The 23,677-nt window shown below is 37.1% G+C and overlaps 1 pseudogene; it reads left to right on the forward strand.

Moving 5' to 3' along the window:
* Positions 1-1,114: 1,114 nt before the first annotated feature.
* Positions 1,115-1,493, forward strand: LOC119803705 (annotated as a pseudogene).
* The last annotated feature ends 22,184 nt before the right edge of the window (positions 1,494-23,677 follow it).

Below are 23,677 nucleotides of genomic sequence, written 5' to 3' on the forward strand. Positions count from 1 at the left end.
TAGATAAGTCACACTGTCTCAGTGGGAGGATGCACCCCTCACAGTTCTGACTTCCTTGCTCATCTTCTCCCTCTTTCTTTCTGCTCCTCAACTGGACCTTGGGAAATCAGTTCAGTGCTCCAATGTGGGTCTCTGTCTCTATCTCCATCTATCGCCGGACAAGGGCTCTATAGTGATATTCAAGATATTCATCAGTGTGGTTATGGGATAAGGCCAGTCAGGCACCCTCTCCTCTGCTGCCCAAGGACCTAGCTGGGGACATCCTGTTGGATACCTGGGAACCCCTCTAGAGCCAAGTCTCTTGACTACCCTAAATGGCTCCCTTAATTAAGGTATCTTCTTTCCCTGCTCCTATATCTGCCCTTCCTCCATCTCAACCATCCCATTCTCCCAAGCTCTCCCCAATCCTCCCCTTATCCCTTCTCTCTCATACTCTCCCCTTCCTCCCACCCCACCCCCACCCCCATGCTCCCAACTTTTGCCTGGAAATCTTGTCTGCTTCCAATTTCTAGGAAGATCTATATATATTTTTCTTTGGGTTTACCTTATTATTTAGCTTCTCTAGGATCACAAACTATAGGCTCAATGTCCTTTGCTTATGGCTAGAATCCACTATTGTGTAAGTGCATACCATATTCATCTTTTTGTGTCTGTGTTATCTCACTCAGTATAGTAAGAAAACTATTCTTTTACCACAAAATTACTTTGATAATTTTATTGAAAATCATCTGACTGTCTACGTCAGAAGGTATTTTTAAATCTCTATAATTTGACTAATTTAGAACAAAATGATCTACTTTATTCTAAGATACGTCTGTGTGAACACAAATAGCATAGTTTACTAATTTACTGCAGGTTTAGAACAAAACTGGAATACATAGTTGTGGGGTTATTTATTTGTTTGTTTCTTTTTCTTTTGAAAAGAGTTTTAGTGAAGCATAGAAAAAAATTTGTAAATGAGGTGTTTTTCATAAGGGATTTGTCATAACTCTCATACCAGTGAAAACACCTCAAATAGGTGTGGGCAAGCATATTCTACTGTCAGTAAATTATAGAAAGATGATCCATGCCATTTGTTACCACAGAAATAATGTGGAGCCTTCCACCCTAAACCATGGCCTAGTTCGTCCGTAACTTCGCGGAGAAGGCCCTGGGGCTGATATCCGCTGCTGTGACTTACTCAAAGCCTCGATTGGCCACATTTTGGCAATACGCCAAGGTTGAGCTGGCTCCCTCAACCCCTGCTGAACTCCCTGCAGCTATTCAGAGTGCGAAAAAAATAATTCAAAGTGCTAAAACTGGTAGCTTCAAACATCTTACAGTTAAGGAAGCTGTGCTGAATGGTTTGGTGGCCACTGAGGTGTGGATGTGGTTTTATGTCGGAGAGATCATAGGCAAACGTGGCATCGTTGGCTATGATGTGTGAAGACTGACCTTCACATCTGACTTTATTTGAGTTCTTTGAATATTCTTGGACCACATGTAATGAGACTGCTATCTGAATAAAATACCAACTGTCAAATAATAAAAAAAAAGAAATAATGTGGAAAGCTAGGAGTTAGTCAAACCTGCAAGTACACCAGCATAACAAAACAATTACCCAAACAGACATCTAACAACACAACACGGAGCACCAACGAAACTATTGAACAGCAAGAAACCTCAGGTGTATTGTAAATGCAAAACGGCAAATGTACCTTGGGAAAAAAAGTTGGCGGTGTCTAATAAAGTCAAACATGTAGAAAAGAGCTGGAAATTTTCCTACAATATATTGATGGGTCCAAGAATATTGAAAACAAATATTCACACAAAATCCTCTACTCAGTAAGTCACAGCAATTTTGTTCATGACAACTCTCATTTCAGACTATCAAGTCATGCCATGGAAGTGGATAGATAAATGCAGTGTGTAATACACACAATAGAAAAGTACTTACCAATAAAAGGAAAACTCCTTTGCCATGGTATTGGCTAGGAACATAAGGTACTTGAGAAAGCTTTTGGTATACTAGACATAAAAACCTGTATCTTATTGTGTTGAGGGTCTATATAGATATGCCAGCATCTTTGAATGGTATGCTTACAGAGAGTAACTAGTTTGTATTTGAATTATATCTTAATGATTATGACATATTAAAATCCTTCATTTATTTCTCAAGGAAATCATCTTACATGATTTCTCCCCCTCATAAACTGTAAGTATTACACTCATGCATGTACACACACACACATTCACACACACACAAGCACACACAGAGCCTTCATTTCTTCCAGTCTCCTACATTTGTCTCCACAATTGTACTCAATAAAATACAAATATTTTCTTAACCTTAATGTGCAAAAATGGCAACTTTAATAAAAGTGTTTCAAGAGTTTTGATTAAAAGACAATAGTTCATGAAAGCTGATATTAGAAACCTTGCCTGTTATGATTTAAAACCTCTCCTGGGAATATGTGTGTCCATATATCTTTCTTTCCATACACACTTGACAGATGCAGAAATAAAGCTGATAATCCAAAAAACAGGAAGAATCTCTTTGGGAGCAGCAGTTATATATCCTTACATATACTTTTCTTTAATCGTTGACTCAACTGCGCTGTGAATACAAGTGCTTATACTTATGATTTCCCTGAGAAGTAAATAAATTATTTTAATGTGACCACATTTTAATCAACTAGTATAACACTTTAAAATAGACTTCAATGTCTAGGCCCCTGTCCAAAGCAACATGATACGTGGTAGAACCATGAGCATGAGACAACCTGAGAAATGTGACACGAGAAGTCAATGATGATGCATGGCGCTCTCAAGCTGTTGCTGCATTATTTTATTTTCTACAGTTGTCACTTTTTTCTCACAAAGTATATGCCAACTTTCAAATAATCAGTGCAACACTGAGATTGCACTTCAAAGTGACCCTATTTTTTTCTGAGTCTATGCTGATTTTTTTGAGCAAAATTTTTTTCTGATGGCCCAGGTATTTTCAGTATCTAATTTTTTATTTGGCTACAAGATTTTTGTTTTTTAGAAAAATAAATGTTTTCATAAAAGTTAGCAGTATTACAAAGGGGAAATTTTGTAGTTCCTTAGCCCAGCTGAATTTATATAGTTTCATACATTGGAATATTCTTATCTCTAACTATTAATGGCAATATAGAATTGATAACCAGAAATTACCTAAACTCATGCATTGTCAAATAATTTCCAATAGACTTTCCACATGCATCAATTTCTTGTCCCATCAAAAATTTTATTGACATCACTGAAAAGAACAATCAATTTAAACCAGTTAAGATAATTAAATACATGTAAAAATACTGTCACAATCTGATTCCATTTTTTTGTGAAGTATGAGACATGCCATGGTGTAGAAAGTAAAACTAGCCAAGAGGAAAGAATTTTGCTCTTATATTAGATAGTGGGGTGAATGAAGTTAACTTTGATACATATATATGATTTAAAATAGTTAAAAGCTAGGATTTTTAACATTTTTATCAAAAAGGAAATTATACTTGTTTGAATTTATAAGCATAGCACTCTATGAGAACCATGCAATCACTAAACAAGACAATCATGTGTTAAAACTGTGTATGAAGCTCCAGAAATGAAATTATAAGTGCACTTTTAAAGTAGGAAAGAGACACAGAGCATTAAATTTTCTATAAGAAATAATCAGATTTAAGAAACAAAAGAGAGTTACCTCTAAATTTAGGAGTCCTCTCTATCTCTGTTAAAATTTTTTCATCCAAGTATTGACTTTTTGGTGAAAAAAAATGATTGAAAGGACAGATGTTTACAAATCCTAGAAGAGCTTTTGGACTATTTTATTCCTGACACTGACATTTCTGGAATTTTCCATAGTCTCATAGATCCAATCAAAGCCTTTGCTTTTCTCAGCAGGCACAACACTTGATGAGTCGAATCAAATGCTAGACACTGAGAAGATATAGACCCTCAGACTATTTATTTCACTCTGCTAAATCAATGATGACTCAGAACAGAAAGTCACTCGTGAGTGCCAACTTAGTCAGTCATCCATTATTTGCAATCTGACAATGCATTTTTACTGAGAACAGATAATAACAGCAGACTACAGATATTGTTATTTGACAAATTCATTAATAGCTCTGTTAATCAGTTAGATTCCTCATCTCTAAACTGAGGAGAAGCTGAGGAAGATCTCATATGCTTCAAAGTAGTTCATGTGACATGCCAGATACTGCCCCTGGGACATTGTGAGGGCCAAGAGGTGACAATATTGCTATTGTATTCACCTCAATACATACATTTCTTGTCCTTACCAAACATTTCTCCGAAGTCTCAGCCATATTGCGTTTCAGTACTGTTTCTTGGCAATCCAAAACTGTCTCCCGTTTTCCAATACTGTATTTATTTTCATAGAACTTTTAAAAAATGTCTGAAGATTTGCTGCCTGAAGTTCAAACCAATCAGTAGTGTGCTATTCAAATTTATTTACACTCCTTATTTGAATCTACTACATATGCTCAGGTTTTACTCTTACCAGTATTTCCAGACATAGGTTTTTTTTTTTTTAATCTAATGTCTGTGGCATGCTCTTCTATTGACTCTGAACTCATATGTTCCTTAACCCAACATTTAGTATCATTCAGAAAATATTACAGACAGAGATAATTACCAGTCACTAATGATATTGCTCATTCTATATACCTTGGCTTTTTGGTTTTCTGGTAGATACAAGTGATTTGTCCCAACCAATGGGATTTTAGAAAAAGTTAGAGTCATGTTTTAGTTTCCATAACCTTTCTATTCCAAGGTTGTCTTTCGTTCCACATGGCGTAATTAACTGGAAGATATTAGAATTCCCATTCACCTGCTATTTGGAAGGTTGGTGGAAAATAAAGTTACCATCAACCCACCTTAAAGATGTTTAATGAGCAAGAGATAAGCTTTGTAATGTTAAAACATTAGGAAATTCGGGCTTATGTGTTAGCAATCTAGCTCCTGAGCCATCCTATCAGAATTGCCAGAAATACAGAACTGAAGTACAACATTTCCATTATTAGTGGCTCTTAGGGTAGGACCTTTCTATTATGGCAGACTTCCGACATATTATTTTTAAGTGTCTGAATAATAAATACAGTTTAAAGATTCACTTTTCTGTAATAGTGACCATATTTCAAGTTTTAGGAGCTATGGGTTTATCATGACTTATTTTGGCTTGTCTTTAAAGTACTCCTTAATAGCATTGATACAGAGGAGTGGCTAGAAAGACATACACTATTGCTGGACAATTCCACAAATATTAAGAAGGCTATACCAATGAAATATTAAGAAACAAATGTATTAGAAACTAGAAATTTTCAAAAAAAAATATTTTTGAAGTGTTTTGAGAAAATGAGGGAACTTGTTTTATGTTTTCAATTTTAATTAAATGTGTAAAATAATATTGAAGTTTTGGAACTTTATTCAACAATGCACTAGAATACGATAGAGGGGTGAATATAGAACTATTACTGAAAAGCAATGGATCTTTTTCAATACTGTACATGGGAATCAGGAGTCTCACTCACACTAGGCAAAGACTGTACCACTGGACCAGACCCCAGCCTGAAATGTAGTTTTAATAGTAAATGTCCAGGATTATAATAACATGCTCCTTCATTATGGCATAGAAATACAAATACTCGACAATGCATAAATGGATGGAAATAGAAAACACCATCCTGTGTGAGGTAACCCAGGCCCAAAAAGATGAACATGGGATGTACTCATAATTGGTTTCTAGCCATAAATAAAGGACATCGAGCCTATAATTCGTAAAATATCCTAGAGAAGCTATATAAGAAGGTGAACCCAAAGAAAAACATATAGTTATCCTCCTGGATATTGGAAGTAGACAAGATTGCCGGACAAAAAAATGGGAACATGGGGGTGGGGTGGGATGGGGGAATGGGGGGATGGGGAGAGAAAAGTGTGAAGTGGAGAATGGGAAGAGCTTGGGGAAATAGGATGGTTGGGATATAGGAAGGGTGGATATGGGAACAAGGAATTATATATCTTAGTTAAGGGAGCCATTCTAGGGTTGGCAGAGACTTGACTCTAGAGGGGTTCCCAGGTGTCAAGGAAGACGCCCCCAGCTAGTTCCTTGGGCAGCTGAGGAGAGGGTGCCAGAAATGTCCAGATCCTATTGCCATACTCATGAATATCTTGCATATCACCATAGAACCTTCACCTGGCATTGGATGGAGAAAATGACAGAGCCCCACATAGGAGCACCGGACTGAGCTCTCAAGGTCCTGATGAGGAGCAAAAGGAGGGAGATCATGAGCAAGGAAGCCAGGACCGCGAGGAGTGCTTTTACCCATTGAGACGGTGGGACAGATCTAACGGGAGACCACCAAGTCCAGTCGGAATGGGACTGATGGAACAGGGGACCAAACTGGACTCTCTGAATGTGGCTGACGGCGGAGGAGGACTGAGAAACCAAGGACAATGGCAATGAACATGAACTCTACAGCATGGACGGGCTCACTGTGAGCCTTGTCAGTTTGGTTGCTCACCTTCCTGGACTTAGGGGGAGCTGGGAGGACCTTGGACTTAACATAGTGAAGGGAACCCTGATGGCTCTTTGTCTTTGGAGAGGGGTGGAGTGGGGGTATGGGTAGAAGGGAGGGGAGGGAAGGGGGAGGAGGAGTGGAGGAGATGGAAATCTTTAATAAAAAAATGAGAAAAAAACAATAAAAAGGATATAATTTAGATTTTAGCTTAAACTGGGTTGGGGTGTCCTCATGTTTGGTTTTTCCTATCAAGATAGTCTTATCTGACAAAGATCATGAGCCTCAAAGCATGGCAGGTAGGGAATAAAAGGTGAATCTGCTTCTCAATGAGCAGAGAGGCCATGGATGCTCTCAACTCTTAATTTCTCTAGGTGAGAACTCCAAGGACTGTTGATCAGTTTTTAGGTTTTCCATTTCCATTCTGTGTCTTGGTTTCAAGAATCAATTTTACAGGGATGTAGGCATGGATATCCCCCCCCCGCAAAAAAAAAAATAAATAAGGAATGTCTGGGCACCAGTCAGAGGGACTTTTTCAGACATCTGCTATTGGTGTTTAAAAATGTTGTCATCATTAATCTCAGTAAAAGTGTGCACTTTGACCTTCTGAATAAAATTAAAAACTCCTGGTCAGCATGCCTGGAGTCATGACCTGAGGTCTCTGGCAGATATGTGTTCCTAGGTCGACTTGGGAGCTAAAGTACGGGTGTGGTGAGCATCCTTCTGTTTTTGCTTTCCTTTATCCTCCTATCCCGAAACTGAAGTCCAAGGCAGCCTGGGTATGGCACTGTAGGCAGTTGTAGAGAAGTCTCTTCTTGTTGTACCAGCAGGAGGATGAAGCATAAAGTGGAAGAATTTCCTGTTTCAGTTTTTTGATTCTTATTCATTACCACATTAGTTGATAAAATCCAAAAGGTTGGGCGTTTTCTCTGTCGTTGAGTGCACACTATCTCTAACAATGCCAGGTAACACTAAATATCTAGTAAATCTTTATTCACAGAAAGGATGATACAAAATGGAATGAAAACCAGGGAGGCCATATCTGCAGAAACTTGTGGTAATCAGAGAGAACTTGAAGCTATTTTAATTGTGAAAAGCAACAGCAAGTGGCCAATAGGTTGAGTAGAGCCAGTCAATATGAGGTCATATGATGACAGATGAGTGGACAACCAAAAGAAAAAATCTATATTGACTAGAAAGCGAAAGAACATGACATAATAATAAATTTTATTTATTTATAATTTGTGTATGAATTTTATTGAGGTGCAAAACTGTTGATACCATATGAGATTCCGGCACCTATTGTTTTACAGATCGGGTAAGAGTCTTGAGAACTTACCTCAATATGCAAGCATTTAGCAAATACCCCTTGGCTACTCTTTGCAGTCAAATGAGTTTCATTTACAAATGAAAGTTTTCATTTCAGCTTTTCAGAGACTCAGACTTCTAAGTCTTCAGCATTCACCAGGTACTGAGTACAGTGAGCAGCAGAGAGTCCCCATGAGCGAAGGTGCAAATCTTTCTGGTTTAAAGTTATTTTCCTTTATGATTCCCTCTCACTGTTTTGTTTTTCCTTGCATATCTCTTCCCAATTGCTTGTTTCCCCTGGTAGCTGGAATTTCAGAGTTCGAACAATGTGATAAATTACTTCCCACCCTCTCTCCTGGACGCCTTCCAAGCACACTGCTTTAATTCAGCTATTTGTACAATCTATGTGACATCTCTTGATTTTATGGGATACATCAATGGTACAGAACATTTGATTGTGCATGGGGAAACATGACCATGCAATTTCTCTCGTTTATCTTCCGTGTAATGTGTCCTTTAAGCCATCTCATAAATAAGCCCAGCCATTTCCCTCGGCTTGTCCTCCCTTCACAGACACACGCTGGGAGCAAAATGTGCCGATTTGTTTTCCTCAACGTTACCCCACCCTCAGGACTAGATGGGCAATTGCTTCCTCCTTTGAATTCATTTTGTGCTGTGTTCTGTGTTGGTGAATATTTATGAACTGTTTTCACTACTATGTTTTAAAGTTTTTAGGAGTTAAAACCAGGATCCTGAAGGCAGTATGCCCAGCCCTGGTTGCTTAGATTTCATGCTGAATCACCATACCTTGGATGTTGTCATGCCAATGATGTTGCGAGTCCTGGTGTGGCACTTATGTACGGTGTTTCATGACACAAAATTGTGCCAGTCTGCTGCATGTAGGAATCATTTTAATTAACCAAGTCTTCTAAATAGATGAAGATATCTATCATAAACAGCAAAGTCTTAAAACGACCTCAGAATGGACACCATTTAAAATTTAGTATTTCTGTCCTGTGCTTGATTATAAGATGTGGTGGGACATAAGAATCTCATCACAAACACCATTGGCAGGAAGATTCCAGAAAAAAAAATACGTTTTCTGTATTGTTCAAAGTTCTCAAATGTATATGACAACATTTTGACAACTACTAAAATGGTGGTTTCCGGGTATTCATGTAAACCTAGGAAACCAGACACTTAACGATTTTATCTCAGTTCTATACATTCATATACTTGCATGTACAAGTATGCCCACTGTACACATATGAAGATCAGAGGATTACTACAGGGGATTTTGTTGTTGTTGTTGTTGTTGTTGTTCCACCCTATGGCACTGGGGATTGAGCATCAGGCCTTGGGGCTGGGGCTTTTGCCCTCTGAGTATCTCATCTACCTGAATTTAGACTTCAAGAACTGCTTGATTATAAATGCATAGGTTGGAGGTGAGGAAAAGGCTAGAAAAAATTTACCCCAGTGTAAAATGATGACTACTGATCAGAAATTGCAGTTCTTAGAGATGTTTTCATTTTTTCCATTTCTCTGAGTCTGGCAGCTACCACTGTTGACTGCTGCCAACATTCCAGTGAGGAACACAGTTCCCATGCTGTAATATGTTCTAAACTGAATCATGATCCAAAACTATAATAAATATCACAAACACAGATCAGTTTAGGTTCAAAATTAGAGCAAATAATCTATAATGGAGAGTTCGAAGGTCTCCATATGCATGTGGCAACCATTTGTGTATAATTGCTGCATTACAGAAAACAGCTTTGTTTTTGGTTCCCCTGTTGCCCTCACAACACTCTCTGGAAATCTGGTTTCTGCCCTTTGATGCCAATTCAGAACATGCCATATCTGGGGATCATTTTCAAATATGAACACATCCAATCAAAGTGAAATTAATCATGCACTCCATTTGAGCTCTCGTCACTTACTAATTCACGCCTAAGGGTACCATCAGTCCCCAGAGAGAGCAAGGAGCGCGGCGCGGCTCGAAATCTGCTTGGTTATTGTGGATTTTGTTTCTATGCTCCCTGTTTTACCATTCCTTGAACAGTTTCTTCTGCATGGTTCTCCATTAGTTATGGCCATTGTCTGTCTTTGATATACTTGCTGGAACACATCAGTGGTTCCTTTGGAGGTCTTGAACAGTACATCATTTCCTTTGGTCCGTCATGTGATTTATTTTCTAGGAATCCACCTTTATGAGCTCATGTGCTGGCTGAATCACTGAGCTGAGGGTTCCTCATGCCTCAGGTCTCCCTGCTTTGTATCTTTTATGGGTTTCTGTGGAGCTAAAATGAAGCTTACAAATTTTGTGCCCCACAAAAGAGGAGAAATTTAAGTGTACCTCATGCCCTGGCTTTGCACTTTTCTTCTCATTCCGGTTCATTCTGACAGTTTTTGACTTGGGGCTTCTCCAGAGATGGAGATACCTGTTTTTCTGTCCTTCCACCTCCAAGAAACACATTTCCCCTAAAAGCTTTCTTTTTCCCTTGCAAAATTTGTTTGTTTCAGTTTTCTTTCTCTTTGGAAGCGCTGGGAATCGCATCCAAGGCCTTGCACTTGTACACACTAGGCAAATGCTCGAATACTGAGTAACACGCTTAGCGTTCCTCATAGCTTTGTATCATTCACACGTACGTGACTCTAAGCTGTGTGGCTTATCTTTCTGGAACTCTTTAATATCTTGAGGTAGATAAAAAGAACCCATCTTTTTGACTCTATGAGTGAGAGGAAAATAGAAACAGGGTAAGGCCACAGTAGCATGTATCACTAATAAGACACTAGATTTGGTATATCATGTACAGCCTGGGGATGGGTATTGATAGAGCCTTGCTCAGCCACCTCTTAGTGAGCACTAGTGAGTTTGCTTTCACATCAAAGCTATACTTTTCACTGCCTGTCTTGTGGCATCAAAGAGTTAATCCTTCTCAAACTAGACAAAAAAATAGTCCTCTTACAAGTGTACTGTTTATGAGAATCCAGGAATGCCACAAATAAATGTCTTCCAGAACATAAGAGATTCACATTTTTTGGAATCCTTTACTTGCTTCCAATTATTCTTCCATTGTTTAAGGTATTCCAGTCTGAAATATTTATGTCTTGTTATGCAATGGATATTTCTTACTCTGCAAATAATTAATCTCTCAGAATCTGTCTTGGGAAAGCTTCACATCAACAGCATCAGAGACTCTTCACTCATCTACAGGATGCTATACCAAGAGTCCTTAGAGAACTGTAAAAATACGTGTGTTTGCCAGGAGCGAGATTGTTGCTTTTCCTAATTTCTTCTGAATTCTGTAGTGTAATTAATCTGAGCTTGGTGTTCTGTCAACTTCAATAATCCTGACGACCTTATTACACTCTCCACTGGAGAGATAAGCATTAAATGGGTACCTGAGGGAATGAGATTCTGCTGTCATTATTGCCAGCCTGTGTTTTTAGAAACCATTTCACCCTGTGTGTACATGAGAGATTGTATATTAAACTGGGAATGAATAGAGCTGTTGTGTTTGCCAACTCATTTTTATAACTGGGGGCAGGGTTTTGGAGGAGAGCTAGTGAAGAGTCTAATAAGGAGGAAGAAAATTAAACTGTGTCTGTGTAGGTAAAACCGAGAGTCTGTTTTCATTATTAAAGCTGTTTCTCATTGCAGCCAACGCTAGTTGACTGGGGGAGGACCGCCTGTGCCTGCAGTTTCTAAAAACAACATCCTTTCAATTTCTCTCTCTGTCTTTTGCCTTGATTGCTAAGATAGTGTGTGATTGGATGCCTCGATACTAACAATAAACAAACTGGCATGCAGATTTGAGCAGCAACTCCAAAAATGAGAGAAATAATGGAGGCTGAGACCCATGCGAAATTTATGCAAAAAAAGTTTGGTTCGTCAAATGACGAGCAGATGCAGCTGAGCATTTTCATCGTTTTTGTTAAATATCCTGAAAATGATTCTGGCTGGTTAAACAGGAAAATTGCATCAAAATTAACTGTGTACACAAGTGAAATATTAATAACGGGGCTCCATTCAATAGACTATAGATAATGCAGCTCCTTTTAGCCTCCAGCTGTGAGAAGCTACCTTTCCAGGGGGAAATTAGACTCCCCGTTTTATTTTATGTCAGCATAATTTACTATTTATTCATTTTTATTTTCTTAGTTTTCTGACACATTTTCCTTTCAGGGCTATCTCCAGCATTGTCAAGATTCTGCTTAGTGACAAGGGTTAGAGTTGCTACCTCTGACCCAATGGCAACTAACAGTCACTGGTGGGTATTGCACTCTTCAAGTCCACTGAGGCCTCTGTGCCTGAAAAGTCATTAAGGACTCGCATGCATTTTTCTACCTGGTTAGAGCATGCCAAGGAAGAACTGAGGAAGACAGAATTAATCTGGCCCTAGAATCTTGGCCAGATATGTACGATGCTTTCTCTTTTGAGGGAACAAATAAATATACATAGCCATTAGAGCAGGATCACTATAGGCAGAATGCTAAATTTATACAATGAAGTTAAATGGGCATAAATACTGGTAAAGCAAAAATCAAAATACAAAATGTGTGTCTAGTTATATCAACAGCACTTTTGTGAAGGCCAACAGTGCAGAGACCAAGCCACAGTCTTTCTCAGCCAGTGAACCCATCACCCTACAATTATTACAGGGTGTTTCGAAACAAAGCAGGTTTAGAAATGGGGTATTAAGCAACTTGTCCATCCAGCTACTTGAAGCTACCAGTAGTTTGGCCTCTGAGTTTACATTGTTAAACCTCATCATATTGTCTTCATCCACCCTAGAGCCATGGAACGAGAGTTGAACCACAACCGCGTCCCAATAATACTGGGAAATGGGGCTTAAGGTGTGGTTACTTCAGCTGAGATCAATTCCATTTCATAAAGCCATTTCAACCTTCCGGCTGAATTCAATGAATTCCAGGTTCAGAGTATGGGGTGCATCTTTTTCTGCTGAGAACTTTGGATGGTCCTGATCCTTCTAGCATCCTTTCTCACTAGAGTATTAAAAGCAATTTGGGGATGAGGATAGACACTGGAGACATAAAAACACACCCTGAAGATATGAGTACAGAGAAATCGTGCCAGACAGGGACATCGGTTCTCTTCAATGCCCTAAAAGAGCATTGCAGCTTGCATATGTGAACCTTAAGAAAGAAGGGAGGTTTAGTTCCACTATTACAGAGATTATTTTTATACTACAAACACTTTAACACTTAAACACTTATAAGAGTGACTGATATGTAAGAAGGATCCATTAATCAATTATTGAATAAATAATGGAAAGAGGGGGAAAGTGTGAATGAACATTGGAGAAAAAGAATAAGTGTGCGTTGGTAGGGGATACCTAAATGTCACTAAAATAGCAAGTGGAGAAGAAAGAGTCTGGGCATTTGAAGAAAAAAAAATAAGTCACTGTGTTTTGGATAATTTTATGTCAACCTTAACATAGTCTATTGCTACCTGAGAGGAGGGAACCCCAGTTGAGAAAATACCTTCTTAAGATTGGGCTGTCCCCAGCTTGTAGAATATTTTCTTAATAAGTGATTGATATGGGAGGGGTCAGCCTATGCTGGGTGATACAATTCCTGAGCTGGCGGTCCTGGGTTTTATAAGAAGGCAGGTAAGCAAGCCATGTGGACCAAACCAGTAAGCAGCCCTCCTTAAGGGCCTCTACATCAGCTCCTCTCTTCAGGTTCTGATGTTTTATTTCCTGTTCTGACTTCCTTTGGTGATGCACAGTGATACGGAAGTGTAAGCCAAAGGAACTCTTTGCTTCCCAAGTTGCTTTCAGCCCACGGCAATCGCAACGCAAATGAAGACACACGATTTTTGTTTTGTTTTGTTTTGTCTCGGGAAGGCCAGACCTAGCTGGAACTTGCAAACCTCCTATGGTCGCCTTCTGAGTGCCGGTGACACAGGCATGTGTCTACTAGGTCTAGACTATGAATTTGTTCTTGATTAGGCCTGATTCTTTGTTTAGAATTTATCCAGTATCCTCATGCTATTTTCTTCTTTGGCTTCAAGAAGACTTGTGTTATTCCAAACACAGGCTGTTCATGAAAAACTCAATTGCAGTTTTCTCTTTTGTTTTATTTTGTGTTTTAATGAAGGGGAAAGATGCTACTAGTTGATAATTTCATTTCACAAGCTGTTCGTCTCCAAAAGTATTTGGGTTATTTGTTTCTGAATATATGCTCTATTGAAAGCAAAGTAAAAAGCAAGTCACTGCAAACTGGCTATGCGCATATTTTATTAACTCATTACTAACAGTAAGACCTACTCTGTGGCCAGCTACAGTGTTATGAATTTAGTTAGTAATTAACTTTCAATATAAAATAGATTCTGTGCAATTTTGCTTTTTAGAATTTTTAAAAGTAACAAATTCACAGAACATTATAAATAAAAGATTTGATATTCACTTTGCCTCCTTTAATTTTTTTAAAAAAATTACTATTATTATCATTGTGATTATGTATGTGTGGTTATTTGGAGCTAGAAGGCAGGACAGAAAAATTCACCTGTGTGTGTGTGTGTGTGTGTGTGTGTCTGTGTCTGTGTCTGGTGGGAAGATACAGACACCAAGAAATGCATGTGTGGAGGTCAAGGGATATCTTTCAGAAGTTGGTTCTCTCTTTCTATCACGGGCCTTGGGGATCAAATTCTGTGTAGCAAGTGCTTTTCTGAGCTAAGGCAGCTCACTGTCACGTTCCCTCTGCTTTGACATTTCTCAGCTGATCTGATATCCTCATGCTCGTATTTATTCACCATGTTGGGTTTATGTGGTGGACTGATAGCCAGTGTTCTGCTTCTGGGGCTGCCGTGGTATTAAAGTTTCTATTATTTTCACAAAAAAATGTGCTAAATTTTTGGAGAAATGTTTTTTTTTGTTTACTCTTAATTTTTAGTAGAAAATGTGAACATTAACCACAATTATCTGAACACTTGGCAGAACCTACAAATATCTGGCTATGCTAAGAAAATGCACTCCCTGCAGATTTTGGTTATCAATTTTGAAGAAAATCTCTATACTTAAATATAGAGTTGTATTAGGTTACTAGAGCTACTAAGACAAACAAATGAACTCACAGATTGGGTGGCTTAAAGAGAAAGATTATTTTCTGAAGATCAGAAGTTCAAAGTGTTCACATTTTTCTGAGGTGTCTTTACTGAGACAAGCAATGCATATGGATACCTTCCTTCTTTGTCCTGAATTGCTCATTCTTCTCTCTCTATCATGATATCTGTATTTTATTATCTGTTTCTTATAAGAACACTAGTCTAATTGAGTTAATCTCATTTAACCTTAATTCTTTATTTAAAGGCTCTGTCTCCAAATGCAGCTATATCCTGAAGTACTAAGCCTTAGGACTTCAACATATAAATTTGGAGAGGGGATACATAATTAATGTCATAATATTAAATTGCTCATAATGAATGCCTTGAAGGATTTTTATGACCCTGCTGTGCTAACTATTTAGACACATCCAGCCAGTGTTATTTAGAGTTTTATAAACAGATGACTGGATGCTTTTTGGGAAAGTAAAGAGGTTGTAGATCAGAGGGTCTATAGTAAGCACATAATTTTGTTACTTCAGAAGATGAATATATTTTAATGAAATGATTACATCATATATATATATATTTATAAAACCATGAGTCTTGGTATTGGCAAGCCTAAGGTTTTCTACTCCATGTTTTATATTGTAAAATGAAGACACAGAGACTAGAAGTGTATAGACAGTTTCTGTGAAAATTATTTTCACAGATGTTCCCATGCCATTTTGGAAAAATTTGGAAGAATACAACCACCCATGTTGCATTTAGAAACTTTGGGAAAGGAAATACATATATATGTACAAGTGTATTTTAAATGTTTATTTTGTTGTGCATTTTATTTTTCTCATATATTGTTACATAGTCTCATCAGAAAATCAGTGAAGATTTGATATGAGATCCATTCTCTCTCTCTCTCTCTCTCTCTCACACACACACACACAAAAGAAAGAAAAGAACAACCAATGGAGAATTGACACCCCGACCCTTGACTAGTCTGCAGTAAATAAGAATAAATAAAATAGCACGGATACTTTAAAATCTTGTCCTACTAGTGACCTTCACTAACTCTGTAGCACACCATTCAAAATGTAATGGTATGAAGCATGATTCCATTCTTAAATAGGAGAGAAACTTGAGTTTGAGACCAGTTGTCAGTTCTGACAAGACATTTTTGTGGTACAACTGTTTAGACCTCTTGGATTTTAGGCTGAGGTTTTAAGTCAGTCCTCCAATGTCACTTTACAATAATTGAATAAATTCATTTGCTCCTGCTTTGTGATTGCACTTGAATTATCTTTCAGATCAAAGCTACATTTCATGAAGAATAGTCAAGGCATTTCACTTATTTTCTGTCTGAAATGTTCAGTAATTGGTTGACCTCTTGCAAAACCACTGAATTAAAAGACAAGAACAAAGTCATTGGGAAGAGACTGGGTGACATTTAAAATGATAGCTTTAGTGATTCATAAGCTAGTTGCAATTTTCTTAATAAATAAGCTGTCTTTGTTTTCATATCTCAACGTGATGTTGCCACTGTGTGAATTCTGCTGTAAAGTGATTGTTAAAAAATTCTGAATGTGACATTTATCAGTCATATTAAATTACTTGCTACTCTAAATAGACCTTGAAATTGGCTGCTATTGTCTTGTCACTGAATGATATTAATCAAAATATAAATTTTTATTCATTTTCCATTATGTCAAGAGCATATATGCTAGACTTGATTTTTAAAGAGTCTCAGGTGAACTAATATTTCAAGTGCAACAGTGAAAATCAAAAGACAGAGGCAGGTGTGACACAGACATATGGAGAAACATTTTGAAGACAGGTTTCTTTGCCCCTGTGGCTAAATTGCAGACCTCTAAGAATGTTGTTGTAGTATTTTATGTTTTAGTATGAACTTTCTTTTGCTTTGTTTAGCTCTCAAAGAAAGAATTTTTCCTCTTTGTAAAATTGAACTATAGAATGCGTGACTACGTTGTTATAGGGATGTACACCTTCACAGCTTAGCGTTATACATTTCCACAATGCTGTAACCATCTCATTAATGCTATTCTCTTGAAAACTTCCATCGATCAAACTCTAATTCTCAAGGAGCTTTCTAGGGGAAGGAAGCTCTTAGGGGACTATTAATCTACCTTATTTCCATTTTACAATCCAACAGAATGCTTCAAATTCTACCATGTGGAGTTCAAACACACTATCAAAGCAAGACCAGTCACACATAGCTGTACTTCTTAAAAATAGATACATAAAGTCATGTCTTATTTAAAAGTTGCTTAGGAGTATGAGCGCTTATCTTTGTTGGAGAAGTAAATTAAAATTAAAATGTTAAAAACTCTGTATACTAAACATTTTGAGTATAAAAGTAACTAGAAAGATTTCATAGTTTTAATAAGTTAAAACTTCCATCATGCTTTGCTGCCATCAAAATGTTTCCAACATTTAACTTTTCAAATTATTATAACATAATCTTATTCAGTTTACAAAGTACAATTACTCTTATAATTCAGTCTAGTAATGTATATTAAGTTGAGACATTGTTTTAAACAGTATACAGGACAGTATGTTCACTTTTCATGAGAGCTACTTTCTAATAGAGAACTCTGTATATTGTAAGAAACTGCATCAGGGTGAATGATCCTTGCTTTCAAGAAGTGTGGTTTCTGGTTGTCAAGAATGTATTTGAATAGTTGTTCAAGAGAGAAAGATTGCAATTCTGTCATCCACACAGCACACGGCTTGTGATTTTCACTGAATGTGGAAATAGAAGTCACCAACCAAGATGTCTAAATTGTTAATAAATGAGTTGCTTGTTTAAAACTAGTCCCTCAATTAGCCTTCAGGTGCTCAAATAACATTGTATCTTCACAGAAATGAACTAGCTACACCAGAAGCATCCATGATTAGATTACTTAAATAAAAGAACTTTTATTTATAACCTACATTCTACTAATAATCTACATCCCACTTACTTCTATTTCATTTAAAATTGTTATCATCTATCATCTATGCATGCATGTATGATATATGCAGTTATGTATCATCTTTCATCTATGTATGAATATATCATCTCTCTTTGTATCTATCTATCTATCTATCTATCTATCTATCTATCTATCTACCTATCTTTCTATTATCTATGTATGTCTATTGTTATCTATGTGCCTGTGTGTCTATCAATCTATCTATCTATTACTATCATCATCATTTATTTATTTGTGGCACTGGAAGCTCATGCATGCAGGATAAGAACATTCTGTATATAAAGCCCTTTCCTTTTAATTTTTATTTTGAGACAAAGTCTCACTGAATTTGTTCAGGCTGTCCTTGAACTTGTAACTCTATTGCTTCACCCTTACAAGTTTCTGGGAAACAGAAGTAATCCCCATTGACTTTGGTGACTAGATAATTTAAGATGGCCACTGAGCCTTCCTCACTCTAGTACACATATGAGTAATCAACCTTTTGCATGGGCACAAGACAGCTGTGACTAAAGGTGGACCCCCCTATGACTGTTACACTATTCACCTTTAATGTACCCAAAAAGATGACATCATGGTGAGCTTGCCTTGTAACCTGTTCCTTAAAGAGAGTGAAGCCAACTGTTGGCTTCCATATCTTGAGATAAGGGGCCTTTGCGTCAAGGAGTAGAGGGTAGAAGCTAATAGCTAGAAGTAGTCCTTTGCTGATGGCAAGAAATGTGAGAACTCAAGCATACACTTAAAAGAGAATTTACCTAGCAACCCATGAACTTGAACAGCTCAGCTTGATGTTTAGCTTCCCACCTGAAGAGGATCTCAGTAGGAGTTTTAGTTGACTGGACTCTTGACTGTTGGGAACCACAGGTATGTTAGCTTTAGTTATTTAAACCTTATACCACCTTATACCTCCTGGGAGAGGGAAAATCAATTTCCTCCAACAGAGTGACACTGGGTATATCAATCTCCGCAGGGCATGCATTAGATACAGGAGTAGTTGGCCAATATACAGTTTGAACTTACAGTTTTGTGTGTGTTTGTGTGTGTGTGTGTGTGTGTGTGTCTGTGTACACATGCTCACTTTAATTGATTAAACTTTTTTTTTTTTGTTTTGACTTGCTTTTTTGGATGTGATTAAATTTCCTTTTTTCTTGTTTTGGGGGCTGTATTGTATGATTTTTTTTTCTTTTTTGAGAACTAATTTATTTTATGAATGCATTATTACTTTGTCAATAACGAATGCTTTATCAGTAAACGTTTAAAGTAATGAAATAAGGTGCCTTTAATGAAATTTCATTTTAATAATTTTTGCTAATAAATTTAAATTTTATAACTTCTCCATGATCTAAAAAGGAATACCGAGTCTAAGAAGATGAGTCATTAAACAGAGAAAAGCATGCTAGTTTTATACTCATGTTGTGCCACCTGAATTAATTATGCTAAAATTCTTCTGTTCGTTGTGTGGTCTTCATGTCTCAAGTCTTTAAAACAGAATAAGTATGATATTGATGAAGAAAACAGTTAACAATATGTCAAACTTTACAAATAAGAGTTTAAGACATCATATTTAATTTGTTTCATTTGATTTTTGTTTGTTAAAAGACTGACAAAATGAGGGGAGGGAGTGGGAACTGAGATTGCTATGTAAAATTTCAATTAAATAATAGTAGAAAAAGAAACAAGCCTTCATCTGAGACAAATAATGTTTATGTGATTCTCATTCTTTAAAAAAAAGTGACTGCAATCAGAAGGCACGCATACGCAGATCATGGCCTTGAGGATGAACAAACCATTTCCAAGGAGATGTGAAAGGTTGAATACTTGGGCTGAAGCTTACATTGCATTTGCGTTTGGCCTTTGTCCTTAGACCTACAGAGATAAACTGTGCATTAACTAAGCAGGTCTTGATTAGGAATACATGCATTTTCTTAAAAGAAAGAGATGTGGAAATGTTGAATAGTTTTAGCTACTATTGGTTCAACCAGTGAAGTTTTCTTTCATTAAAAAAAAAAGACTGTCAAAATGAGGATCGTGTCACATAACAATGTCATTAATTATAACTACAAAGTGATGTACAATTGTTTCGAATGCTTGAGATTTCAATTAGGGTATGCTTGTATGAAATAAAAGTAAGGTTAATTTACAGTTCAGACAACTACATTATATCAAGAACTTAACCATAAATAATCATCAAATACATCAAAGTATTCACTTTCACATAGAATACTATAGATCATAAGGATGGAATATTATAGAAAAATCCAGACATATCTTCAACCAGTTAAACTATTAATTTAAATGAGAAAACTAATCATACTTCTTATAATAATAATAATAATAAATATTTGTTTCAACAAAATTTGCAGTAGGAAGTGAACCTTAAATTGGTAAGTACACACATGTATAATACATGTCTATAATTTTAAATTTACATTTTCATGAACATTGAAAAAGTAAGAATTTTTTGTCACTGAAAAAATACTGTAAATATATCAGGTATTTTATGTTGACTCATAATTGGGGGTTATAATGACTTTTTTTCCTAAGAGAATATGTTTTTCATTGTGTAAGCATACAGTAATATGTTTCCTTTTCTCACCTTTATTCTTCTATGAAATATTTCTTTGAAATTATTATAGAATAAGAAAGTGCTTACACGTATTTAAATGTCATTTCTTCTATCACTAGTAAATGATAAAACAGTGATTATTCCATGCATAAGCATGCCCACATAATGGTAAATAACTCATTACACAGGTAACTTACTGTGCAGCAGCTAGATACTGCATGTTCCTTCCGCATCTCATGCCTTCAGAACCTTTTTCATATTTTACTATCATCAAAACTCACTTTTGATTAGCCCCGTTGAAATGCCTTCTACTTCACACAAACTTACTGTATATCAGAAAGCATATTAAAGAAGTGAACGGTCAAGTTCAAGTTGCTTGTATAATGACTTACCAGCTGCAAAACCCTGCAAACTTTCCAAGTCCATATTTTGCTGCCTTGATGTTAACTCTACCCAAACCAGTATCACTATGCCATTTAGAAGAAAACACTGCATTCTGTGTCAACAAGAGTTTACCACTTTGTGAGTGGATGGTCTGCATTCATTTTTGATACAGTATCTGTTTCATAGCCTCTTCTAATCTAAACAGTTGCCTGTAGTATAAGAATGTTTAGCTGGGGCCCAGCAATGGTGGCACAGTACTTTGGAGGCAGAGGCAGGGGGAAATCTCTGTTAGTTTGAGGCCAGCCTGGTCTACAACAGCTAGTACCAGGACAGCTAGGGCTGTTACACAGAGAAACCTTGTCTTGAAAGAAATAAAAACAAAACAAGAATGTTTAGCTGGACTTGACAGCTCATGTCTGCAGTCCTGCACTCAGAAGACAGAGGTGCAAAGATTGCAGGAAGCCTGAGCTAACTCCACCTACACTGTGAGATGCTATCTCAAAAACAATCGAACAAACAAATGAAAGAAACGAGTCATGTGTTGGGGGGTATATGCCTTTAATCCCAGCACTAGGGAGAGAAAGGCTGGCAGATCTGTATTAGTTCACGGCCAGCTGATGCATAGAGTTCCAGGACACCAAGGGTTCCCAGAGTTCCCTTTGAATAATCTTACTTATCATTTATTTGCCTAAAATACAGTAGTAAAGGGCCTGTGCCAGTAAGAAAACTTACCATCTCCTGAAAATTCCAAGAAATAGCAAATCCCAAATGACGGGCAAGGGGAAGGTGTAGGGTTTATGTTAAGAACATACTTGTTTGAATGCAGTTAGAATTAATTATCCAAACCTTTACATTTTTTTTCCTTCTAGCAATCCAGCTCAGTGCCTTCCCCTTACTTCCATTCTCAAGCCTCCTCAACTCTCCACATCACATGAGTGGTTCTCAACCTTCTTGAAGCTGGGACCCATGAACACAGCTCCTCAAACTGAGCTGATCCCCAACCGTAATATTAGTTTGTTCCTACTTCAAAACTGTAACCTCGCTGCTGTTATGAATAGTAATGTAACCATCTGACATAGGACCCCCAAGGGGCTCATGCCCTGAATGTTGAGAACCACTGGACTACACTGATAACTCAGCTTAACTATCTTCTCAGCAAATGTTTCTTTTACCCCGGTCACCTCCCACTTCCTCTTAGGCTAAAACTCATTCAGCAATTACAAGTGTGAGATATATTGCTATCTCCCTTATTTTAAAAACAGTGTTTGCGTTTTTAGAAATAATCTTTCCCAAGTCACTAATTAATGGCAGTCTGAGGATTGGGAGACATATTTTGAGTATAAGACCCAAGATCTTTTTTTCCCTTATACTGGGTGCTGTATCACTTATGGAATTAATTTTGAAATTTTTGTTGTTACTGCTGTTAACTCGGTACCCCCTCTCCTTAATTCTTGATTAAATAATTTTTTATTGAGTGTATATTTTTCTTTCTCTTTTTTATTATGGTCACTTTTTAATAACTTCTGCATACTGTCATAAAACACTACCTCAAGAACCAATTCATACCTGTGAGTTCTGTTTTTAAGTTATCTGAAAAATGAACATATTTTTTTTAACTGATAAGCTTTGGATTTTCAATATGCAAATATAAGATTAATAATAATATCTGTGGAGTTATTTAATAAAATAGACATTTCAGTATGCAAAGCTCTAGATTCTAAGTGACCATAAACATAACCACTGAAGCTGAAACTGTACAACTTTTGAACAACAAATAGAAAGATTTGGGATCCTATTCAGTGGTATTTCAATAATGTGGGCCAAAACATTAAAAGAAAATTCTTATTTTTGGTGTTAGAAGCATGACTGAATGGGGGAAAATAAACAAAATTGGTATTTTAGTTCAGTGGAATCTTAAACATTAGGAGATGGGTCTTGCCTAACGCATCCAGGATAACTGACTTTGCTTCCTTCTCACGTATGGATGACATTACAGCGCAAGCATCTTTCCTTGGCCAAGCATCATACTTTTTAATGTTGATTGCTTATTATAGTACTAGTCTCTTAGTGTGTTACTTAAGACAGCCATCACTTCTGATCTGACAGTTCCCTGTTTAGATGACTGACTGGGTCAAGTCACCCAATTATTGCACATACTTTGAAGCCGGCAGATTTTGATACTTCAATTAATTTGTAAGTTCCTTCACAACAGTATTTAGACTCATGTTGGGCTTGAAGAACAAGGGCTCAGGCATACTATGCTTACCATTTAACTTTTTATGCTTTGTGTAAACAACATCTCAAAATAACTATGATGCATCTTAAACATGAAGCTGACTGGCAGCTCTACTTTCCTCTGACACTTTATTTTTTTGTTGCTGTTGTTAAAACAAATTTTCTTATCTATTTGGATCATTTCTCTTTGACTGAGTTCCTTTGACTACTTACCCATGGTCTCTGGAGTGTGAGCCATGCTACCATACCCATGGTCAGCATCCTCTGATCAAATGCATTTCTACTTCCATTGTTAGTTTTTCCTCCCTCCCTCCCTTTTTCCCTCCCTCCCTCCCTCCCCCTCCCTTCTTCCCTCCTTCTACCTATTCAGTCCTCTTTCTTTTCTGTTTCTCCTCTTGCTTTTCTTGCTCTTCCTTTCTTTCTTTTATTCCCTCCTCCACTCTCTCCCCTACCTCAGTTTGATCTAACTACAGCCTGTAGGCTTACCCCTTGGAGGCAAGTCAGTAAAACAATTACTGTATTGTGTGAGCCACTTCCCTTGAATCCTTGTCTTCTGTTACCAGTGTTATCCCCACCATTCATTATTTATTTA

The sequence above is a fragment of the Arvicola amphibius genome, chromosome 17 (assembly GCF_903992535.2).
Source record: "Arvicola amphibius chromosome 17, mArvAmp1.2, whole genome shotgun sequence".
Lineage (NCBI taxonomy): Eukaryota > Metazoa > Chordata > Mammalia > Rodentia > Cricetidae > Arvicola > Arvicola amphibius.